This window comes from Bombina bombina, chromosome 4 (assembly GCF_027579735.1).
Source record: "Bombina bombina isolate aBomBom1 chromosome 4, aBomBom1.pri, whole genome shotgun sequence".
Classification (NCBI taxonomy): domain Eukaryota; kingdom Metazoa; phylum Chordata; class Amphibia; order Anura; family Bombinatoridae; genus Bombina; species Bombina bombina.
The window spans coordinates 19,715,619-19,741,724 of record NC_069502.1 but is presented as its reverse complement, the minus strand read 5'-3'; positions in this window follow the sequence as shown (position 1 = coordinate 19,741,724).

Here is a 26,106-nt window from a genome sequence, read left to right as displayed (position 1 = left end):
TCTCAACTGTTACTGGTGGGAAAGGAACTTTTTTACCACAGGATAAAAAATCTAAGGGTAAGAACAGGGCTAATAATCGTTTTCGTTCCTTTCGTTTCAACAAAGAACAAAAGCCTGATCCTTCATCCTCAGGAGCAGTTTCAGTTTGGAAACCATCTCCAGTCTGGAATAAATCCAAGCCTTCTAGAAAGGCAAAGCCAGCTTCTAAGTCCACATGAAGGTGCGGCCCTCATTCCAGCTCAGCTGGTAGGGGGCAGGTTACGTTTTTTCAAAGAAATTTGGATCAATTCTGTTCACAATCTTTGGATTCAGAACATTGTTTCAGAAGGGTACAGAATTGGTTTCAAGATGAGACCTCCTGCAAAGAGATTTTTTCTTTCCCGTGTCCCAGTAAATCCAGTGAAAGCTCAAGCATTTCTGAATTGTGTTTCAGATCTAGAGTTGGCTGGAGTAATTATGCCAGTTCCAGTTCTGGAACAGGGGATGGGGTTTTATTCAAATCTCTTCATTGTACCAAAGAAGGAGAATTCCTTCAGACCAGTTCTGGATCTAAAAATATTGAATCGTTATGTAAGGATACCAACGTTCAAAATGGTAACTGTAAGGACTATCTTGCCCTTTGTTCAGCAAGGGCATTATATGTCCACAATAGATTTACAGGATGCATATCTGCATATTCCGATTCATCCAGATCATTATCAGTTCCTGAGATTCTCTTTTCTGGACAAGCATTACCAGTTTGTGGCTCTGCCGTTTGGCCTAGCTACAGCTCCAAGAATTTTTACAAAGGTTCTCGGTGCCCTTCTGTCTGTAATCAGAGAACAGGGTATTGTGATATTTCCTTATTTGGACGATATCTTGGTACTTGCTCAGTCTTTACATTTAGCAGAATCTCATACAAATAGACTTGTGTTGTTTCTTCAAGATCATGGTTGGAGGATCAATTCACCAAAAAGTTCATTGATTCCTCAGACAAGGGTAACCTTTCTGGGTTTCCAGATAGATTCAGTGTCCATGACTCTGTCTTTAACAGACAAGAGACGTCTAAAATTGATCTCAGCTTGTCGAAACCTTCAGTCACAATCATTCCCTTCGGTAGCCTTATGCATGGAAATTCTAGGTCTTATGACTGCTGCATCGGACGCGATCCCCTTTGCTCATTTTCACATGCGACCTCTTCAGCTCTGTATGCTGAATCAATGGTGCAAGGATTACACAAAGATATCTCAATTAATATCTTTAAAACCGATTGTACGACACTCTCTAACGTGGTGGACAGATCACCATCGTTTAATTCAGGGGGCTTCTTTTGTGCTTCCGACCTGGACTGTAATTTCAACAGATGCAAGTCTCACAGGTTGGGGAGCTGTGTGGGGATCTCTGACGGCACAAGGAGTTTGGGAATCTCAGGAGGTGAGATTACCGATCAATATTTTGGAACTCCGTGCAATTTTCAGAGCTCTTCAGTCTTGGCCTCTTCTGAAGAGAGAATCGTTCATTTGTTTTCAGACAGACAATGTCACAACTGTGGCATACATCAATCATCAAGGAGGGACTCACAGTCCTCTGGCTATGAAAGAAGTATCTCGAATTTTGGTTTGGGCGGAATCCAGCTCCTGTCTAATCTCTGCGGTTCATATCCCAGGTATAGACAATTGGGAAGCGGATTATCTCAGTCGCCAAACGTTGCATCCGGGCGAATGGTCTCTTCACCCAGAGGTATTTCTTCAGATTGTTCAAATGTGGGAGCTTCCAGAAATAGATCTGATGGCGTCTCATCTAAACAAGAAACTTCCCAGGTATTTGTCCAGATCCCGGGATCCTCAGGCGGAAGCAGTGGATGCATTATCACTTCCTTGGAAGTATCATCCTGCCTATATCTTTCCGCCTCTAGTTTTTCTTCCAAGAGTAATCTCCAAGATTCTGAAGGAATGCTCGTTTGTTCTGCTGGTAGCTCTGGCATGGCCTCACAGGTTTTGGTATGCGGATCTTGTCCGGATGGCCTCTTGCCATCCGTGGACTCTTCTGCTAAGACCAGACCTTCTGTCGCAAGGTCCTTTTTTCCATCAGGATCTCAAATCCTTAAATTTAAAGGTATGGAGATTGAACGCTTGATTCTTGGTCAAAGAGGTTTCTCTGACTCTGTGATTAATACTATGTTACAGGGTCGTAAATCTGTATCCAGAGAGATATATTATAGAGTGTGGAAGACTTATATTTCTTGGTGTCTTTCTCATCATTTTTCTTGGCATTCTTTTAGAATTCCGAGAATTTTACAGTTTCTTCAGGATGGTTTAGATAAAGGTTTATCCGCAAGTTCTTTGAAAGGACAAATCTCTGCTCTTTCTGTTCTTTTTCACAGAAAGATTGCTAATCTTCCTTATATTCATTGTTTTGTACAAGCTTTGGTTCGTATAAAACTAGGGTTGCACCGATACCGATACTAGTATCGGTATCGGTACCGATACCAAGTACTTGCATGAGTACTTGTACTCGTGTAAATGCACCGATACTTAAACCGATACCTCCACTTACTACCCACATGCTATCTTGTGGTGTTTTTTTCAAACTGCATGTTCCCATTTCATTTAAAGCTGGAGTGGAGACTAAATAAAAAATTGTTTACTACTGTTCTGCCAATACAAATTGCTCTTATTTGTATTATTGTAGGAGAGATCACTGTACTGCGTTCAGACAAACCCCTGAAGTACTGGACAGTTAATAAACTGAGATTTCCAGCTCTGGCTAAAATGGCCCAAAAATATCTTTCTGCCCCATGCAGTAGTGTGGAAAGTTGAACCTCCTTACTGATAGCAAAAACAGACTTATAGCTGAACATGCAGAGATGCTTCTGTTCTGTTCCTTAAAAAGAACTTGCCACTAACTTTTGAAAAATTATTCTAATTGCTAAATTGCCTTTTATACTGCTAGTTCTCTTCTTGCACAATTATGTTCAAAACATACTGTACTCTGAGGAACATCTTAGCTTATATAATTGCAGGAAGAGTACTCATAGGAAAACTTAAATTAATCCCAATGAACACTCATCCTGCAATTATAGGACTAGATTTAGATTACATTTGATTGGTAAGCTTTACCAATGCTCTGTTCACATTTCCAACTCCATAGCCTTTAATGGAGTAGGATGTGTAATGAGAGCATTGGTAAAGCTTACCAGTCAAATGTAATCTAGCCCATAGTGTTGTTCACCATGATTAAACAGTATTCTGTTCTATTTTTTACTGTATGGCACTTTTAGTTGGTTGCAATTTTATATTTGTTATTTATTGTTGTTGTTAATATATTTTATTGTAATATTTTTATTTCTAAACATGTTCTGTGAACTTTGTGACACATAAAACCTGTTTTACTATTTCATAATGTCTTTTGAGCTACAGTCCTTCATAATTATAAAGAAGAAATCTTAAATAATTAGTCTGTATTGTGCTTGGTAAACTGTCACATGACATAAAAAAAAGTATCGGTAATTGGTATCGGCGAGTATTTGAAAACAAGTATCGGTACTTGTACTCGGTCTTAAAAAAATGGTATCGGTGCAACCCTATATAAAACCTATCATTAAGTCAATTTCTCCTCCTTGGAGTTTGAATTTGGTTCTGGGGGCTCTTCAAGCTCCTCCGTTTGAACCTATGCATTCATTGGACATTAAATTACTTTCTTGGAAAGTTTTGTTCCTTTTGGCGATCTCTTCTGCCAGAAGAGTCTCTGAATTATCTGCTCTTTCTTGTGAGTCTCCTTTTCTGATTTTTCATCAGGATAAGGCGGTGTTGCAAACTTCTTTTGAATTTTTACCTAAAGTTGTGAATTCCAACAACATTAGTAGAGAAATTGTGGTTCCTTCATTATGTCCTAATCCTAAGAATTCTAAGGAGAAATCGTTGCATTCTTTGGATGTTGTTAGAGCTTTGAAATATTATGTTGAAGCTACTAAGTCTTTCCGAAAGACTTCTAGTCTATTTGTTATCTTTTCCGGTTCTAGAAAAGGCCAGAAAGCTTCTGCCATTTCTTTGGCATCTTGGTTGAAATCTTTAATTCATCATGCCTATGTTGAGTCGGGTAAAACTCCGCCTCAAAGGATTACAGCTCATTCTACTAGGTCAGTTTCTACTTCCTGGGCGTTTAGGAATGAAGCTTCAATTGATCAGATTTGCAAAGCAGCAACTTGGTCCTCTTTGCATACATTTACTAAATTCTACCATTTTGATGTATTTTCTTCTTCTGAAGCAGTTTTTGGTAGAAAAGTACTTCAGGCAGCGGTTTCAGTTTGAATCCTCTGTTTATGTTTTTTATTAAACTTTATTTTGGGTGTGGATTATTTTCAGCAGGAATTGGCTGTCTTTATTTTATCCCTCCCTCTCTAGTGACTCTTGCGTGGAAAGATCCACATATTGGGTAATCATTATCCCATACGTCACTAGCTCATGGACTCTTGCTAATTACATGAAAGAAAACATAATTTATGTAAGAACTTACCTGATAAATTAATTTCTTTCATATTAGCAAGAGTCCATGAGGCCCGCCCTTTTTTGTGGTGGTTATGATTTTTTTGTATAAAGCACAATTATTCCAATTCCTTATTTTATATGCTTTCGCACTTTTTTCTTATCACCCCACTTCTTGGCTATTCGTTAAACTGAATTGTGGGTGTGGTGAGGGGTGTATTTATAGGCATTTTGAGGTTTGGGAAACTTTGCCCCTCCTGGTAGGAATGTATATTCCATACGTCACTAGCTCATGGACTCTTGCTAATATGAAAGAAATGAATTTATCAGGTAAGTTCTTACATAAATTATGTTTTTTTAATAATGCAAAACATTATCTGTTTTCTAAACTGTCCCTTTAACAAAATTACATATGCTAACATATAATATTTGCAGATTGTTGGTATATCTACATGTACTTGTTCAAACAATAAATATTGAAAACAGATTTATATTGACGTGTTAAATAAAGTCTATTTTCTTAAAGAGACATTATTGTGTTAATTTCTTTTTCGAAAGACATTTGTTTTAACAATGAATATGGTTTAAAGTCCTTTTAGGAGTGTGGGGGGGGGAATATGCTAACAATAATATATTTGGAGATTAACCAATGTGGAACTCATACATGATACAAAAATCAACATTTGCATTAAAGGGACAGTATACTATATTTTTAACAGAACTGCATGTAATAGACACTACTAGAAACAACAAGATTAACATATACTGATATCAATATTACAAAGCTTTAAACACTTTCTAAGAAAATCGGGTTAGCTCTATTGAAAATATAGATGAACCCCCATTACAACCGTAAAACAAGACAATACCCCATCATTAACATATGAAAAGACCCTTTACACAAACAGGAGAAAGCTGGAGATGGTACTCACATGAAACTTTGAGGCTTGGCGAGGAGTCTGAAAATTACTTACATTTTATTTGAACAGAAGCAAAATGAGACGTGTATTTGGTAAACAATGGACTATATAACTAGAGACCAAAAAAAAAATTTGGGTTTTTAATGTAAGTGTCTAATGAACCTTTAATAAAATATCATATCATATGCTAAAATATCATATCATATGCTAAATATAATATATATATTTAGCATATGATAAAGATAAATGCATATTGATTACTTTATTCTAACACAATAGCGCATATTTATGAATTAGATATCTTTAACATTAAACACAACAGTCATTTTTCATAAAAAGGAACATATTGTTGACAAACATATTAAACAACATGGACTATAGACATTTGCACTTGCCTCGAAATATCTTATGCATGAAAACATTTTGCTTTCGTTCGTTTATTCAACCAGACATCCAGCAAAAGAGAATGTGGTGGTCTTTATCAGCTATGGGTCAACAATGTAACATGATGCAAACAATCCATATTCGCCATGTTTTTAAACCTGTCTTCTCATTCACAAACGTGTTTAACGTGCACAAAAAAATATTGCGGGACTACGTAATACAATCAGACGTTTTTTTACCTTTGCATGTGACGTCTTAATTAACATGGCGCTTCCTTGATCACGTAAGAAAGCAAACCAAAAAAAGGCGCATCCTTGATCGCGTCAAAACGCCATCCAATAAAAGGTGCATCCTTGATCGCGTAAAAACGTCAGTCAATACAAGGAATCATTGGACAGCCTGGCAGGTGACGTCTTAAGCAACATGGCGCATCCGAGATCGCTGAAAAACCGCAGCCAATACAAGGACTCAGTTGACAGCTTGGCATATCAATAAGAAACGTATTTATATTTTAGTAACTAGTATGTGTCTAGATTGCTATCTAGGAATGTCACGAAATCATGAATCATCTTTTCGGACTTGACTGTCCCTTTAACTATAGCTATGGTGTATATCTTTAACATTTAAAAGATACACATGAGAAATACATATGCCATTGATGTTTTAAGATATGTTTAGATTGTTTTTGAATAACAATAATGACACATGTATTGATCAAACGTGTCATTTATTCAAGTTGAAATATGGTCAGCCTACCTATAGCCATATATGGGAGGAGAAGTAATTTGTTAAAATATTTATAAATAAATATTCCTCATCTAAAATATGCGCAATACACACAGAGATTGATTTGGTTACACTTTTACAATAAGATAGAATTGAAAAGGAAATACATGTGCTGTCAACATTACAATAAGATTGTTTATTAATAAGATTATATGTCCTTGTTCATGTAAAAAGGACAAAAACGCTTTAGAAATGGAAATCAATTCATTAACAATTGTGGTCATCATCACTTAAAGGGACATGAATTTTTTTTTAAAAAAAGAGGATACACAGAGAGAATACTATTTCAATAAAATGAACAGTTTACAGGGATTATCTCATTGTATCAATCCTCGGATCATTTGTTAAAGGTGCATCAATTCACGCAGAGTTTATAAATAAACACATGTATGTGACTTTTGCAATATACATATATATACAAAAATAACAATCTATATATACATATATAAAAGAATTACTATGCTAATCATAATCATGTAATGATAAAGCTTTAAAAAAAAATATATAAAGACAAATAATAAAATTAAATTGGAGATGTTAATCTTAAAGTCATTTACAATTGGATTACATATATGATTCAGGAAACACCATTATTTTTGCTAGGTCCCTTTAAGGATCAACCAGATAAACTAGAGATTTCAATCAATGACATGAATAAGGAGGACAAAGAATCGTGCAATGACATGTCTTTTATTATTATGTCAGAAAACATCAACAACGTTTATAAATAATCTGGTAAAGATCATGAAAATTGGAGCCATATGACAAGGTAACAGGGTGCATCACAGTCCATGAAGAGAGTTGCCAAGGGCCAGCATACCCCCATTGGAGACATATGACAAGGTAACAGAGTGCATCACAGTCCATGAAGAGAGTTGCCAAGAGCCAGCATAGCCCCATTGGAGACATATGACAAGGTAACAGAGTGCATCACAGTCCATGAAGAGAGTTGCCAAGGGCCAGCATAGCCCCATTGGAGACATATGACAAGGTAAAAGAGTGCAACAGGCACAACAATAAACAGAAAAAAAGGCCAAATGGCAACCATAAAAAAAACATCAACATGTGGACGGAGGATTCTTATCTGCGCCCTTGGAGCATCTCCAGATCCTCCACTTACTGGTCATCCCCTTCATCGTCCTGTGCATGTCCAGCTACAGATTCAAGCATTGAGTTCCAGCGCCTCATCTGATGTAGAGTCATATGCTGAACCTGTAGCTGGGCCTGCATGGTGTCGGCCATCCCTCTCAGGACAGCTGCGTTCCTCAACACGGCCTGCTCTATGCGTGCTAGACCTTCGAGCATGAGCCATGTTGAGTCACAGCCTAAAATAAAGAAAAAATCAAATATTAATGATAATTACACAACAGACAAAATAAAAAGCAAAGATACATTGTCATCATAAAGACAAATAATTCTTTAAATTAATTTGTTGACATTGATTATTTACACATGAAATATGTTATTCAGACAGACCTAAACCATTAAATGGACATTTTAATCCAACATGTTGTCCCCTTTAATTGTTTTTTGATGATCCACTTTTACAGCTTGAGTGTCTAAAATCTTGTTAAAGGATTTACATTGTACTTACATTAGCAATTTTAAGATTTTTGTTATACTGTGGTAGTAGGCACACCTATCCTTAAACATTTTGGCGTTGAGGACAAGCTGTGTAAACATAGCAACCAGAAGAAATTACATTCCCACTGGGTTATACAAGAGATAATGTATGAACATTTGTACATAAATGTTTGGATCCAAATAGTGGTGATTGGTATATGTAGTGATATCAAATTAAAGGGACAGTAAACCTAAATAATTTAGTTACTGATTCAGATAGAGCATGACATTAAAAAGAATGATTAATTTACTCGTATTCTTTAAATGTTTGAATTCTCAAGCTATATTTTAAATGCAAGAATGTAAGTTTATAGGGCAGGCCATTTTTGGTTATCAACTTTGGTTGTCCCTGCTGATTGATGGATACATTCATCCAACAATAAAGAAATGATGTACAGATTTTTCAGGAATAAAAAATAAAAAATAGGCATTTCTTTGTTTCAATAAAGATAGCAAGAGAATGAAGAATAATTGATAAGAGTAGTAAATTATAAATTTGATTAACATTGCATGCTCTATTTGAATCACAATAGAAACAATTTTCATTCAGTGTACCTTTAAGTATCTTATAATGTTGATTTTGAATGATACTTACAGTTGTGCCTGGGAAGGATAATCCGACACCCAGGACAATGAAGGTTGAGACAGGGGGAGGTATGGGATTGGGTTGGGGAGGGAAGGGATTGGGTTGGGGAGGGATGGGCTGCTGCTCTGGGATAGCCCGTACAGCTGGGGAGTGGTGAGTTGGGGGCTGGGCAGCTGGGGTAGCTGTACGGGCCAAAAGACGGGGAGAGCGGCGAAGGGGGATGAAGGGGTGTTTTTTGGGAGGGACAGGATAGGAAAAATGGGAAGGGCCGGGAGGGTCTGTGGAGGGGCAGGGGGCTGGGCAGGGGACTGGGCAGGGGACTGGGACTGGGCAGGGGAGGAACAATGATGACCAGAAGAGGAGGATCCATCTGAAATAAATATTATAAATAAATTAACATCTCATACATCATGAAATCCAATCAACGCATTTCAACTTGATTATGTTTGCAATATACTTAGAAGTGTGTTTTAATTTCTAAACAATGATAACATGAGGATATGGTATGCATATAGGCACTCAGATGAATATCAATGACTGTCTGTACAATTATAACATGATTATTGTGGTTTGGCCTAGAATATGCATGTGACATCATGATGGCATGAATTTCAAATCCAAAGATTTAAACAAATCCAAGCATATCTTCATGCTGCCTGATATATAAAGGGGGCAGTAGTGTATTTTAACAGACAAATAATATTCCTTTTTAAAGTGCAAAAGCTGTAGACTTTGAATGTCTTCAATAAAATGATTTCCAATAAAGCAACATGTTGGAAACATGTTAGATATATTTCACATACCATCAGACTTCAAGGGAGCCTCTTCCTCCTCCGTCCCACATGTTAAATCAATCTCTGTAAAACATAACATGTTGTGTAAACGTTAAGATCAGATATTATAACATATGTTACTGTTGCTCAAAGACACACATCAATGTTGCATTAAAGATATACACACCCAAAGTTATGATTTACATCATTTTGATGGAGCATACAAATGACATTAGATTTGTTATTCTCAATGAATCAGATTTTCAATTTATTGTTTGTATTAATTTTAGATTCCTAAAAGCATAGTACATTGAACATTTAAGATTTCTCATGTGTGTATCACTTGATGATTGTTGTCAAAAATGAACATTGAAACAAACATATGCTATACATCTTCTGAATAACAAAGGTGTAGACTAAGAAAGTTTTAATTATTAATCTTTCAATATTCAAATAAAATTAATATATAATCAGAGGAGTAAATTATATGTTTGTTTCAAATGTTATGCTTCATCAGAATCATGCTCATAATATTAATTAACAATACACCTTCAATGACATATAAATGAGTCAATGGACTTACCAGAAGCCCGCAAAGGCAGCTCTGTGTCGGTGCTGGATTCCTCTGGGCTCCCCACACCAACCCTCTCTATGAATGATATAGATATATATTAGTGAACACATTTGGGATAGCACTAAACCAAATCTGTATCAATTTCTCAGAATAATCAACTTGAAAATGTGAAGAATAGAGCAGTCATTATCAAAAAAATGCTTGATTGAATCAAGGGGATTCTGTTAAAAATGATGTATTGAACATATGTTTAATTTCTGACTATATTAGACATCAAAATCATCTCATACGATGCTATTGCATATCTAAATATACCCATTGATCAATGTTCTTAAAAGAATACACACAAACCACATTTTGAATAACAGCTGTTGACAAATATAAACAAAGACATGTGGCACATCGAGCCATTTGTGCAATGTACGGTAATCTTGTTTAGGACACAACACATATTAATCACAATACCAAACCAAATTGATTAGTACAAATATGTAATCATGGTGCTGTTAGAGTATGCTTATATCTATAAAGTAACTCCAACAGTGAATATGTGAATTATATATCAATATTGTCTAATCCAAAGAATGTAAGGATTAATGAATCTATTGTTTATTAAAGGGACACTGACATGATTTATTTCAATCAGTGATTTCAGTGTTCAAACTGTTCCAAATGATTTAACATTGACTCCTATTATAATTTTAATGTTGCTACATTTTAATCTTAAAGGCAGATAAGCAATATTGGATTCAATAAATATTGTTTGTTGAAGGTATCCACCAAAAATCAATAAAAACCCAGGTTTGTCAACCAAAATTGAGCTGCAGATAAACGTACATTCTTGATTTTAAAATACATTTAGCAATAGAATATTTCACATATGATTATAGTATTATATTTAAATGTTGATTAATATTGCATGCTCTCTCTGAATGACAACATTAATAATTTTAGCTCAGTGTCCCTTTAATATAAAAAGATATTGATTTGACAATGTTGGTGTTAATGAATTCTCTACTCCATATGTTGATGTAATGAATCGGATTGAGCATGCAATTCCAATCTAATATGTTATTTAAGGATATCCTAAGAATTATTTAATTTTCATCTATTAAAGGGACATGAAGCTCTAAATGTGTAATTGTATACTTTTTGAAACTATGTACTACTGTTATCTGAACACATGATTTTAACTTTGGACAAAATGCCAATTTATGCATAAAAAACAGCCGGATAATACCAGTAATGCATTGTTTAACCTAAACCAAAATCAATATGTTTTTAGAAGAACTAAAACAATAGACTGAACCAATGTAGCTCATAAAATGTTTAAACAAAACAATAAAATCACGTTTAAAAATCATTCAATGTAAAATTTAGTTGGCATGTCCCTTAAATGACATGATCAATTTCAAAAATGGAATCTATATTTTTAAAATCAAAACATATGCAAAAGTGTGTGAATTTTTTCAAAATGTATACAAATAAGATTAAGCAATACACAAGGGAAGAATATATATTGGACATTCAAAGAATCTTACATTTAAATTAAGACATCCAGAATAGATGGGATATCTTAAATTCGATAAAAATTCTGAGTAGTCTTACAATGTAATCCTATATTGTTTTTTTATTTGTAAATATTTTAATAATCCATTTTGCAGATACATATAAATATTGAACAATGTGGATTTAGTATGTAATGTTCTGTCCATGTGTCTAAGACAAATGTCAATTAAAATGAGACATACCATAGTGTGACAAGCCCTGGCTTGAGGATCCAGCACCAACATCAAGATCTGTAATATATTAAATGAGGATTGGATATCATTAATACAAATCATGCCATGTTTAAAATCTTTACATTATTCGCAAATCAATTAAAAACTATTAATCTTTTGGTAGTCCCATGAGTTAATTGTTTCCTCAATGAAAATCATGATAAATATATCCTGTACTCTTATTTTCAATCATGTGTGTTGTTTACTGTAGCTTTAATTATTTTTTGTGTTATTTCATTCTCATCAATTGATGGGCATATGTTATTATGTATTTGGATTCTGCTTTTTTTTTTTGATTATGTATAATATTGAAAATAAGAATACTGTATTCTTCACATATATAATAATTCACATTTCATTTTGACCAACATGTGTAAAGCGATGCCACTTACATCAAACCCATGTTCACGTGTATGCGCAATTCCATTTTCGCGATCATTGCGCAATGATTGCAAGCGGAATTACGCATCCGTCATTTGACCAACATGTATAAAGCAATGCCACTTACAGCAAACCCATGTTAAGGTGTATGCGCAATTCCATTTTCGCCATCATTGCGCAATGATTCCAAGCGGAATTACGCATCCGTCATTTGACCAACATGTATAAAGCAATGCCACTTACAGCAAACCCATGTTAAGGTGTATGCGCAATTCCATTTTCGCCATCATTGCGAAATGATTCCAAGCGGAATTACGCATCCGTCATTTGACCAACATGTATAAAGCAATGCCATTTACAGCAAACCCATGTTAACGTGTATGCGCAATTCCATTTTCGCCATCATTGCGCAATGATTCCAAGCGGAATTACGCATCCGTCATTTGACCAACATGTATAAAGCAATGCCACTTACAGCAAACCCATGTTAAGGTGTATGCGCAATTCCATTTTCGCCATCATTGCGCAATGATTCCAAGCGGAATTACGCATCCGTCATTTGACCAACATGTATAAAGCAATGCCACTTACAGCAAACCCATGTTAACGTGTATGCGCAATTCCATTTTCGCCATCATTGCGCAATAATTCCAAGCGGAATTACGTATCCGTCATTTGACCAACATGTATAAAGCAATGCCACTTACAGCAAACCCATGTTAAGGTGTATGCGCAATTCCATTTTTGCCATCATTGCGCAATGATTCCAAGCGGAATTACGCATCCGTCATTTGACCAACATGTATAAAGCAATGCCACTTACAGCAAACCCATGTTAACGTGTATGCACAATTCCATTTTCGCTCTGTGACGCATATTCTGTATAGCGCAAGAAACAGCATTCCTATTTCATGTGTCACTAATCTAAAATCATATATCTAAACATCATATGTAGTGTATGTTGTGAGATCTGTATATGTTTAGTATCTGACTATATACACATTTTTATAAAATCTAATCAAATATTAAGATATTATATGAAGTTGGATAGTTACCTGGTTCAGATTCTCTATCAGCTCCTCCCAGGCCACCGGACGGAGAAGCAGCTGCCCTGGCCCCCGGGTCAGGACTTTCTGATCCAGCAGCTGGGAGGGAAGAAGAGGAGGCCGAGGATGGCGAGGATCTGAATCTTTTGGGGACCCAGAGAGTGAGGAGCTCGCATAAAGTCACCTCATAAGGGAGTAGGTAGAGTTTCCGCTGGGCCTCTTTTTTGCCCCCTCTTTTACGGGCTTGTACCCACTACCTTATGAGGTTGACTTTTTTTGTCAATCGCAACCTCATATCTCCGAATCTCCTCATGATCTGATCCTGGCTCCTCTGGACGCCACACACCAATTGAACCGCATTGGTGATAGACTCCCAGAGGGCCTTCTTAACAATGCACATCTGTCGACCTCCTCTTGTTCCCAAACAGCTGGGGACAAAAGTCCTGGACGGCGTGGACCAGTGCATCGCTCTCCTGCTTAGTAAACCTGGGAGGTTTCATGCTTGCTGGGTTGTAGAATATATGTAGTGATAGAATATATACTGCCTGCAGGCATTAGAGAACTGACAAAGATGGCAACGTGTAATGGACTTTTATATGGTGAAGTAAACATGAGATGCACCATGGGACAAGTTATCTGTACATCTGATTGGATAAAAGTTTGAAATATTGTTAGAATGTCTGTGAGACTCAAGTTGTGTTTGTGTGATGAACTCTGATTGGCCGTTCCTTAATGTTTCCTATCTTAGCAACTTCCATACACATACCTCCTGGTGGTGCTGTTACTTCATTTTTCATGTAAAAAGTATTTGTAACTCATGGACCTGTCATGCGGATATGTGTGACGCAGATTTAATATCCGTGATCCGTTAAATATTAATGTTTAAATTCTCTTTAAAATCTAATACTGTCACATTATTAAATGTTGTAGACATTTTTTGGTTTCATAACGGTCTGTTTCTTTAATACAAATACACATTTAATATTGTATGTCTTTATTGTTCATAAAATCAATTTGTTGACTTATTGTGAAGTATTGACATTGCTCTATTAAATGTATTTATAATGCACATTGATTGTGTGCTATTGCGTGACATTAGACTCTAATGTTTAAAGATGCAAATCTGGTGTTTCAAGATCCGTTTCCCACACAACATTTCTGAATGTTCAAATTCAGGTTGTAATGTCAGTAACTTGGATAATCTGTTTATAGATGTTAAACTACAGGTTTGTTTGTTATTAGTAAATAAACCTTGAGCTTGTATTTGTCTGAACTGCTCATATATGTTATTGTGCAATGGCGTCTTTATTTTTAAATAGACATTACAAACAAACAATTGTATCAAATGATCTGTAGAGATAGAAATTTTTTTTGACCTTAAAATGTAACTCAATTTATCTTTGTATTTAGATATCCTCAACACCAGAAATTTAAATGCACATGGTTGAGCCAATCACATAAGGCATCTCTGTGCATCCACCAATCTTCATCTACTGAGCCTATCTCGATATGCTTTTCAAGCAAAGTATGTCAAGATAAGAAGAGAAGTAAATACACTCTTTAAATCTCTTAAAGGGACACTGTCCAAACAAATTTAGCGTTCGTGATTCAGATTGAGCATGACATGTTAAGCAACTTTATAATTTAATCCGATTCTCAAATGTTAAGAATTATCTTGTTATCTTTCTTTGCAAATCAATAATGATATTTTAGATTACAGACAATTTTGGCGAAAAACCTGGGTTGTCCTTGATGACTGTTGGATAAATTAATCCACCCAAAAAAAAAAGTTCTGTCCAGAGTACTGAAGCAAATAAATTATCAATTTAATGCCTTATTTTTAAAGTAATGATAGCAACATCACGAGGATCATTGATAATATGAGAAAATGTATAAAGTTGCTTAAAATAGAATACTCGTTCTGAATGTATAAATCATTATTTTTTTAACTGTCTCCCTTTAAGTATATTTTGAGTTCATGTCCCTTTAAGGAGACATTTCACAATAATGCTTGAAAAAACATAAACCTAGGCACCTTCCTTTGGCAAAATTAGTATAACATATGAGTAAAGCATATTTAGATTAACTTCTGGATTGTTTTACACACTGACTGAAATATATATTGTAATGGATGTATTTTGCAGTCTTCAGCTTAGAGGGACATTAAGCTATATGTTATTTATGCATTTAGGATAAGATTATAATATTTGAACAACTTAATATGTTTTGTTATTCAATCATTAGATTGTAATTATATATATTCTTGTATTAAATACATATCTACATAGGCTATTTTGATGCTGATTGTTTGTTGCACATAGATGCCTTATGTAATTGACTGAGATATGTGCATTGATGTATATTTTTCTAAGTATATTTAAAGACTGAATGTAATTCTATAGTACTTTCTAAATATGTTTAAATTCGTTTATGATTTTTTAAAATTCAATACACAATATACTTTGTGAATGTCCCTTTAAGGACCAAAACATTCGGAATGTTGATTTAACATTGTCGAAAGAAACTAAAGGGGAATGAAAATTATATATAGATATGTGATGTCTAACCCAAGAGGTAAGATTTTAAAAACTACATAATATTAATAACTATAGTTAAATGTCCCTTTAAATTACTCCACTAGAAAATAAAATCTATTAACATGGCATCCAATAACTAGCTTGTGCAAAATATGAAGTTAAATGACCTACCATTTTTAAATTTAAAATTTCTAAATTTAATAAAATAATGTTTTTAGATACCTAAGGAAGATACAAGATCTTATAAAAATAATTTTACATTCAACAACACTGTGACTTTAATGTAAGTGAACCACTTCCCCTTCTTAAAAGTGAAACAAAAAGATTTATGTCAAATTCTGACTACATATCCGAAATTATTTTAACATCTAAGAATTTCACAAGAAAAGCATCGATGGATCTCACTCCCCAATTAATTTAAAAAAGATAGTTTAATTCAATATTCTCTGAATCAGTGGATTTTCTAACATTAATGCCTTATTTGATCTTATGCATGTGCTTGTCAAATAGACAACTACCAGTCATGGGAGTCAAATTGTTTTTTTATTGACAGATTATATGGATATTTATTATAATCTGTTCAAAAGAGGGTATTTAAGAATAAAATGTTGATTATTACCATTTAAAAATAAAAAGTTTTTTTAACAAAAACAAATAAATATTCCTGGAAGTCATCAGATGACAATCTGAAATTAAAAAACAAAGTTTTACAAAGTTAATACACACGTTGTAAAATATTCATAAAATACATTTACAATCATCTTGTGTCTATGCTCTAACTTTGTAAATAATTTTATCAAGATATTTATGATTTAAATTTTTGGTTTAAAAACCAAACAAACCATACACCATTATATTGTGTAATAAAAATTAAATTGAAATATCAGAATTTCGAATTATACATAATAATGTATATCACATTTCAATAATAAATATATATGTATGCTGAACATAAATGTAATATTTCATGTCCATTCAAATACCTCTATATCAACTATAATATGTATTCCTTTTTCTGATTGTGATCCCTAAATATCTAATTATGAACTAAGTATGAGTAATGTATGTAAGCTACTAATATTCGACATTCTTGCTGTGATTCTTAACTAGCATGCATTGGTAAACCAACCTGGATAATGCATGGTCTTTGAAAGTCAATTCAGGGGTAAACAGTTGATCTTCAATAGGTGTCTTATTCATCAGTTCAAAAATTGAGGACTGTGAAATACCATCTAAAAATTAGAAAATAATCTAAGTGTCTGATTGTGATCCCTAAATATCTAATTATGAACTAAGTATGAGTAATGTATGTAAGCTACTAATATTCGAAATTCTTGCTGTGATTCTTAACTAGCATGCATTGGTAAACCAACCTGGATAATGCATGGTCTTTGAAAGTCAATTCAGGGGTAAACAATTGATCTTCAATAGGTGTCTTATTCATCAGTTCAAAAATTGAGGACTGTGAAATACCATCTAAAAATTAGAAAATAATCTAAGTGTCTGATTGTGATCCCTAAATATCTAATTATGAACTAAGTATGAGTAATGTATGTAAGCTACTAATATTCGACATTCTTGCTGTGATTCTTAACTAGCATGCATTGGTAAACCAACCTGGATAATGCATGGTCTTTGAAAGTCAATTCAGGGGTAAACAGTTGATCTTCAATAGGTGTCTTATTCATCAGTTCAAAAATAGAGGACTGTGAAATACCATCTAAAAATTAGAAAATAATCTAAGTGTCTCCAATAGGATGCCTCCACAGCCTTATTCTATCAAATAGTTTGCACTTACCATGTGAACATGTCTTTGTATGGTTTTCAAGGTCAGCAGATTTGAAAGATAATGCCAGACATGATCCCATTGGTATTCTTCAATTTCAATCTTGTCTTTTTCCATTGTCAGTCTGGGAATTCTTCACTGTCATTCTTCGAATTCTTCCCTTTCAGTCTTTACATGAAGTCATCTCCCTAATGGCATAAAATTGTTTTTTAAAATTACTACTACAAGTGTGTGAATCAGTTCTGTACCCCTCTCCCACCCCCCATTTCTGAATAAATTTCTGTCACTAGCTTACTAAGCGTGTGTAGCATCTTGTGTTATGTTCTATCAAGTGTGAAGATGAGTCATATTGAGCAGAACGAACCTCTAATGTGTGACATTGAACCATAGTCATGCTAGAGGATAGTTATGCTAGAGGATCCCTTTCTGAGTATTTAAATTGTAAGTAATGTGTAAACTAAATGCTAGTTTTGTAAAATGTATGCCATATGATGTATTTGTGTACAATTCATGCCAGCAACAGTCCATACATTTATACTTACCAGCTGATGTCCTCTTTAAAAAACAGGTGGCAAAGACTCGCTACAGGACCCAATGACCAGAGCATCACCTATATTAATAAATTAAACACATTTTTAGCATTTGATGAACAATCCTAACATGTTTGCACAATTCTCTACTTGTCATTTCCCTAGAGTTCACATCTATTGACAATACTCCAGTCTAACTTCTATTATTTACCGTCTAAAGTGGCGGTTGATGATGTCTGCTCTGACATTGAGCCCCTCGTCCCGGAATGGCCCCTCTAGAACAGGATCATCCTCCTCATCTCTGAGGAGGTTTCGGTGCACCTGGACGCCCTGCAGCATCCCATCCCGCTGTGCAATATTATGCAGGACACTACAGGCTATAACGATCTTAGCCACCTTCTTTGGGTTGTACTGGAGGGCTCCTCCCGACCTGTCAAGGCACCTGAACCTCATCTTCAGGAGCCCGAACATTCGTTCAACCACCGCCCTGGTTCTCTTATGAGCCCTATTGTAGCGCTCCTCAGACACATCAGTTGGGCTACGCAAGGGGGTAATAAGCCAAGGCCGGCTCATGTACCCAGAATCACCTATAAATGATGAACAGAACATAATTCAAACTGAATCCTCCAAATAGTATTTTGAGTCCAATAAAATATTTTGTACACGATAATCCATTTAAAAATGTTTTTTTTTTTTAAAGAATAATCTAGTTCAATATTATTCTCTATCTTCCCATTTCAGCTAAGACATGCTACATATGCGTATTTCTCCTAAACCAGACCTTGTGTAAAATGGCAACTAAATGGTTACATTGCATTCTCTATCTGAGCATTTAAGGTAAGACATGCTACATATCTGCATTGAACTAAAAGTAGACATTAGCGGAAAGAGACAATGACATGGTTAAATTGCATTAGCTAATATCTTCCCATTTCAGCTAAGACATGCTACATATGCGTATTTCTCCTAAACCAGACCTTGTGTAAAATGGCAACTAAATGGTTACATTGCATTCTCTATCTGAGCATTTAAGGTAAGACATGCTACATATCTGTATTGAACTAAAAGTAGACATTAGCTGAAAGAGACAATGACATGGTTAAATTGCATTAGCTAATATCTTCCCATTTCAGCTAAGACATGCTATATATGCGTATTTCTCTTAAACCAGACCTTGTGTAAAATGGCAACTAAATGGTTACATTGCATTCTCTATCTGAGCATTTAAGGTAAGACATGCTACATATCTGCATTGAACTAAAAGTAGACATTAGCGGAAAGAGACAATGACATGGTTAAATTGCATTAGCTAATATCTTCCCGTTTCAGCTAAGACATGCTACATATGCGTATTTCTCCTAAACTAGACCTTGTGTAAAATGGCAACTAAATGGTTACATTGCATTCTCTATCTGAGCATTTAAGGTAAGACATGCTACATATCTGCATTGAACTAAAACTAGACATTAGCGGAAAGAGACAATGACATGATTAAATTGCATTAGCTAATATCTTCCCATTTCAGCTAAGACATGCTACATATGCGTATTTCTCCTAAACCAGACCTTGTGTAAAATGGCAACTAAATGGTTACATTGCATTCTCTATCTGAGCATTTAAGGTAAGACATGCTACATATCTGCATTGAACTAAAAGTAGACATTAGCGGAAAGAGACAATGACATGGTTAAATTGCATTAGCTAATATCTTCCCATTTCAGCTAAGACATGCTACATATGCGTATTTCTCCTAAACCAGACCTTGTGTAAAATGGCAACTAAATGGTTACATTGCATTCTCTACCTGAGCATTTAAGGTAAGACATGCTACATATCTGCATTGAACTAAAACTAGACATTTGCGGAAATAAAAATAAATGGTTAAATTGCATCCTATAGCTGAACATTACGCTAACATTTTAAAACTACAGTGGCAATTGTCAAATTAATTAACCATTTTGTGCACAAATACTCACCAACGAGATAACCAGGGGGCATTTGTCTTTCCTCAAACGGTCTCCACAGGGACGACTGAGTGAGGATGCGGGCATCATGACAAGCTCCTCCAAAATTCGCACACACATGCATAATCCTCATCTGTGCGTCACAAACATACTGCACGTTGAGGCTATGAAAATGTTTGCGATTTCTGAAGGGCAAGTCATCAATTGGAGCACGCAGCGCAATGTGGGTACAATCAATGGCTCCCAAGACATTGGGCAATTGAGCAATATCAAAGAATTCCCGCTTCAGGCGCCTCCAATCACCATCATTCTGTGGGAATCCTATGTATTGCTTACTGATACGTACCATGGCGTCCCAGAGAATGTACCTTGAGACAGGCCATGCATGTACATCTCTCCTGATTGAAAACTCCCGGAGGCCAGGACGTATAGACAACTTAGCATCTTAGTCATGCCGGGGACAGCAGTCCTTATTGTTATACGTGGCTCCAAATGAGGTTTAAGAAGATCATAAAGGCCAATGAGCTGTTCGCGATTGAGCCGATACTTATCATAAACCTCGAAGTCGCTCATGTTTTCCAAGGTGGGTCTTACCCTGTAGACACGAGGACCTCTAACCAGACGACCCCTTCGTCTCAGTCTGAGCCGCCGAGGCTGCCTGATTCTATCAACCGCTAGTTCGCCAATAGCAGCACCAGCAGTGTCTACCATATCATCATCATCCTTATATATATAAGTGATTGCCGAGATGTCAATATTGTAGGCGTCCCATTCAAATCGCACTAATCCTGAAGAACTTCCGGCTGTCATCTGTAGTATTGTATATATAAGTGATTGCCGAGATGTCAATATTGTATGCGTCCCATTAAAATCGCACTAATACTGAAGAACTTCCGGCTGACATCTGTAGTATTGTATATATAAGTGATTGCCGAGATGTCAATATTGTAGGCGTCCCATTCAAATCGCACTAATACTGAAGAACTTCCGGCTGTCATCTGTAGTATTGTATAAATAAGTGATTGCCGAGATGTCAATATTGTATGCGTCCCATTAAAATCGCACTAATACTGAATAACTTCCGGCTGTCATCTGTAGTATTATATATATAAGTGATTGCCGAGATGTCAATATTGTATGCGTCCCATTAAAATCGCACTAATACTGAAGAACTTCCGGCTGTCATCTGTAGTATTATATATATAAGTGATTGCCGAGATGTCAATATTGTATGCGTCCCATTAAAATCGCACTAATACTGAATAACTTCCGGCTGTCATCTGTAGTATTATATATATAAGTGATTGCCAAGATGTCAATATTGTATGCGTCCCATTAAAATCGCCCTAATAATGATGTTCCAAACTGTCGTTTACGTATATGTTGTATTGTAGTATTGAGTGCTAAAGTTCTGAAAGGGGCGGTACAGTCGTAAAGCTGTAATGTATATGGTTGAATCTTCTAATGACGTTATCATATTATTAACCTGCCTATGTAGTCCTGAAATCCTTATTGTGTTGTTGTATTTGACTACATTGTTATTGTGTGCTATTTAAAATATAAATGTGTGCTTTGTGGTTGCGTGATGGGTGATGCGTGTTATGTACATGTACGTATATATTGTGATTGTGTCCCACATATGCTGACTTCTATATAGCGGTCTGTCATTGTTGTTCCTTCCCATAAAGTGACATCTGTAATCTGGTGTAATGATGTTCTTGTTGTACGTAATTCCTAATGGTTTATTGTGATGGAATCATGATGTTAAAAGTACATTGAAATCCATATGTTCTGTTTTGTGATTCCTAGAGAGAATGTAATGTGTTTTTCCCCCATCATATGAATGCACATGTATGAGTGAATGATAAAAGTAATGTATGTGCATCCATGAATGATCACGTGTTAAGCCTATGTAGATATGCAGTTGCTGCAAGCATATGAGTTGAATAAATGAAATGCAATAATAAAGGTAAACGAGAGGTGTTTCCCATTGTGTACTGTTTGTGACTCGTGAAATGTTTTTTTTTTTTTTTGTGTCTTTTTAAATGTGATGTAATTGTTGTAAATGTTTGTTACTAGTGATGGTGATTTGTAGTTGATGTAATGTAAAAGTATGAAACAATTTAATGTTGTTGTGAATTTGCCATAAGTAAACTCCATAAGTCCACCATAGGGAAATAGGCATTTCTTGATCTATTTGTCATAGCTGGGTCTAACGCAGAAAAGCATGTTTTTTTTCTGATTTCTAGCGCTGGTATTTGGAGTTTTTTTGTCTGCGCTTTTTGTGTGCGTTAGGGAAATCTGTCTGTCGCGTGCACGAGCGCGTCTTCCCCATAGAAGTCAATGGAGACTCAAAATTTGTGTGTAAATAAATTCCAAGACTGGTTTTCATCGTAAAGTGAGTCATGATCTTGTGTTAAAGCTAAATCGTGTTCATTTTGTAATAAAGAACTTGTTTGGGTATGTCATATGGTGTATATTGTTTGTATGCATCGATGAGTGTATGTTTGTGATAATCTTATTAGTTAGATGTAGCTATATGAGGGTCTTTTCCCGTGTGTCAATGTAAGTCAATGGCAAAATGGATTTGTGTTGTTTTTTTTCTAACACCCGAGATCTCGCAACTTTGATCCTTTGTATTTTGATGTAAAAAAAATAAAATAAATATAGTGTAGTGTTTGTATGAGTGTAAGTGTACTTTGTGTAATATTTGTTTTGTGATTCGTGGATGTTTTTTTTGTCGGTAGATGTTAACTCCTGGGTCTGAGCTGTCGGTAGAGATTTGTGCGTTCGGAGATTTTTGAGTGTCGGTAACTGAACTCTAAATACCAGCGGGCGGTAAAAACCAGCGTTATAAGCCCTATACGCTTGTTTTGACGGCTAACGCCAAACTCTAAATCTAGCCGTTAGGGTTTATTTTATAGGTAAGTATTTAGTTATTAAAGGGACACTCAGGTATTATTATATTTTCATTATTCAGATAGAGCAGCCATTTTAAACAACTTTCCAATTTACTTCCATTAACAAAATGTGCAGTCTTTTAATATTCACTACTGAGCATGTGCAAGAATAAGTGTTTATGCATTTGTGCAGTAATCTATTACTCATTTGAAGTTCAGACTAAGTGATATTACATTGTCTTGTTATCTTGCATTTGTTGATTATGCAAATCTACTGTGTTGACTGGTTCTTTAATAGTAAGTTTTATTTAGATTTATTTTAATTATATTTAGGTTAGGGGGGTTAGGGTTAGACTTAGGGCTAGGGGTTAATAACTTTAGTATAGTGGTGGTGACGTTGGGGGCGGCAGATTATGGGTTAATAAATGTAGGTATGTGGCGGCGGCGATGTTAGGGGCATCAGATTAGGGGTTAATAATATTTAACTAGTGTTTGCAATGTGAGAGTGTGGCGGTTTAGGGGTTAATATGTTTATTATAGTGGCAGCGATGTCCACAGTGGTAGATTAGGGGTTAATAAGTATAATGTAGGTGTCAGCGATGTCAGGGGTGGCAGATTAGGGGTTAATAAGTGTAAGATTAGGGGCTAGATTTATTAAAGCTGAGGCGTACAGGGGCGCATATACGTGCCCCTTTACGCCTCAGCTCGCCTGTGGCAGGGCGAAATTACCCACAGGTATTCGCCATTGCAAACGAGCACAATTTTGCGCTCGTGTGCAATCCCGCCTCCTGCCCACGCACAGCCAATCACGCGCGGGCAGGAGCTGTCAATCTGACTAAACCGAGGAGATTGAATTTCGCCACATTAGAGGTGGCGAAGAGGTTAGGGAAGCGGCGGTCTGGTGACCGCTGCTTGATAAATGACGGCGAGCAAGTTCTTGTGAGAACTTGCAGCTGTAGGGCTTTAATAAATCTAACCCTAGGGGTGTTTAGACTCAGGGTTCATGTTAGGGTGTTAGGTGTAAACATAAATTTTGTTTCCCCATAGGAATCAATGGGGCTGCGTTACGGAGCTTTACGCTGGTTTATTGCAGGTGTTAGACTTTTTTTCAGCTGGCTCTCCCCATTGATGTCTATGGGGAAATCGTGCACGAGCACGTACAACCAGCTCAATGCTGACTTAAGCAGCGCTGGTATTGGAGTGTGGTATGGAGCTCAATTTTGCTCTACGCTCACTTCTTGCCTTTTAACGCCGGGTTTATAAAAACCTGTAATACCAGCGCTGTAGGTAAGTGAGCGGTGACAATAACGTGCAAGTTTGCAACGCACCCCTCTTACCGCAAAATACGTAATCTGGCAGAATGTTTTCTTCCCATTGGCCGTAATGTTATTGAACAAAGTTCTTTCTGGAACATTCTGAAAAACTAAACGTTGCTATGTCTAAAATCCGCAGAAATTCTGAACCAAATTTTTTGAATAAAATGCATTTTTTGTCCATGTCTAATTAAAAGATCATTACACTGAGTCCAACCACAGTAGCCTGGTTACTACTCACTATGCTTTTGCTTTTACTCCTTTGTCTGTCTTTAGCACCCTCTCCTATTTAAATTCATTACAGACGCCAGATGATAAAGCTCTGCATCTTTACACTGGCTGCCACCATCTTGTAAAGAGCGTATTGCTACATCCTGTGACAGAAGCGTTTCACACATCAGTGACATGGCTGGCTTTTTTACAGCTGTACCTTGTGCTTTGGGTTGGTCCAATTATTAGAAAGCAGAAGAGTTAATTGTATGCAAATTAATATGACCCTGTGGAAGTCTCCCTATGGGTGATGGGGGAAACCAGACGTGGACTCCTTACCTAGTGTGCTTAGTGGAATGTGGCTGCACCTCACTGACGAGGCCCATAGGAAGCCGAAGCGATCATCTGGGGTTGTCCTTTTCCTTGTTCAGAGGAGAATTGCCTGGTATTTCAGGGCTGGACTTCCCTTAATTGGTGGGATCAGACTGATATACTTCAGGAAAGTTTTACTTTGTGAAAAGCACACTGGTCTAAAAGAGGCTGCTTCCGGGTGGTAAATCACAATAGAACTAGCCACTGAGCTGTTGTTCATTCCTGCTAGAGTGCTTCTCTCTTTGTATGCAAATTAATTGTATTTTACCCAGGTAAAAGTGACTTGCTTCAGTAGTTCTACCCATCGGTTCTTTTAATTGTAACTAGGTAGAGTTGATTTCTATGAATTTATTGGCTCAGGTTGCAAGTTGGAGTTAAAAGTGAGTAAGATGCATGTAGCCTTATTGTCCTCATTACTTTATGGCTAGAGGAACGGGAGAAAACAAAGGACGATCTGTTTTTGACGGAATCTATGACCACATTCTTGAATTAAGATGGAATTGTGCCAAGAGAGATTCAATATTCAAAATTTCATATTTTAACCAAAAAGTGCTTCATATTTTATCTACCAAACTATTGTTAAAGGGACAGTCTAGTCCAGAATAAACTTTCATGCTTCAGACAGGGCATGCCATTTTATCAACATTCCAATTTACTTTTATCACCAGTTTTGCTTTGTTCTCTTGGTATTCTTAGTTGAAAGCTAAACCATATGCTAATTTCTAAGACCTTGAAGGCCGCCTCTAAGCTAAATGCGTTTTGACAATTTTTCACCACTATAGGGCGTTAATTCATGTGAATCATATAGATAACACTGTGCTCACGCACGTGGAGTTACCTAGGAGCAAGAACTGATTGGCTAAAATGTCTGTCAAAAGAACTGAAATAAGGGGCAGTCTGCAGAGGCTTAGATACAAGGTAATCACAGAGGTAAAACGTGTATAATTATAACTTTGTTGATTATGCAAAACTAGGAAACTTTTAAAACAATACAAATTCTGGTGTAGACTGTCCCTTTAAATCAACACAAATGTTTCAGCTGTTTTTTTGTTTTTTTAATATTAACTGAATATTAAAGTGATTGTAAACTTGACACATCTGGAAAACAGTTTGTAATGAAGGGTTATAGATAACTAGGGTAATGTAATGAAGGGTTATAGATAACTAGGGTAATGTA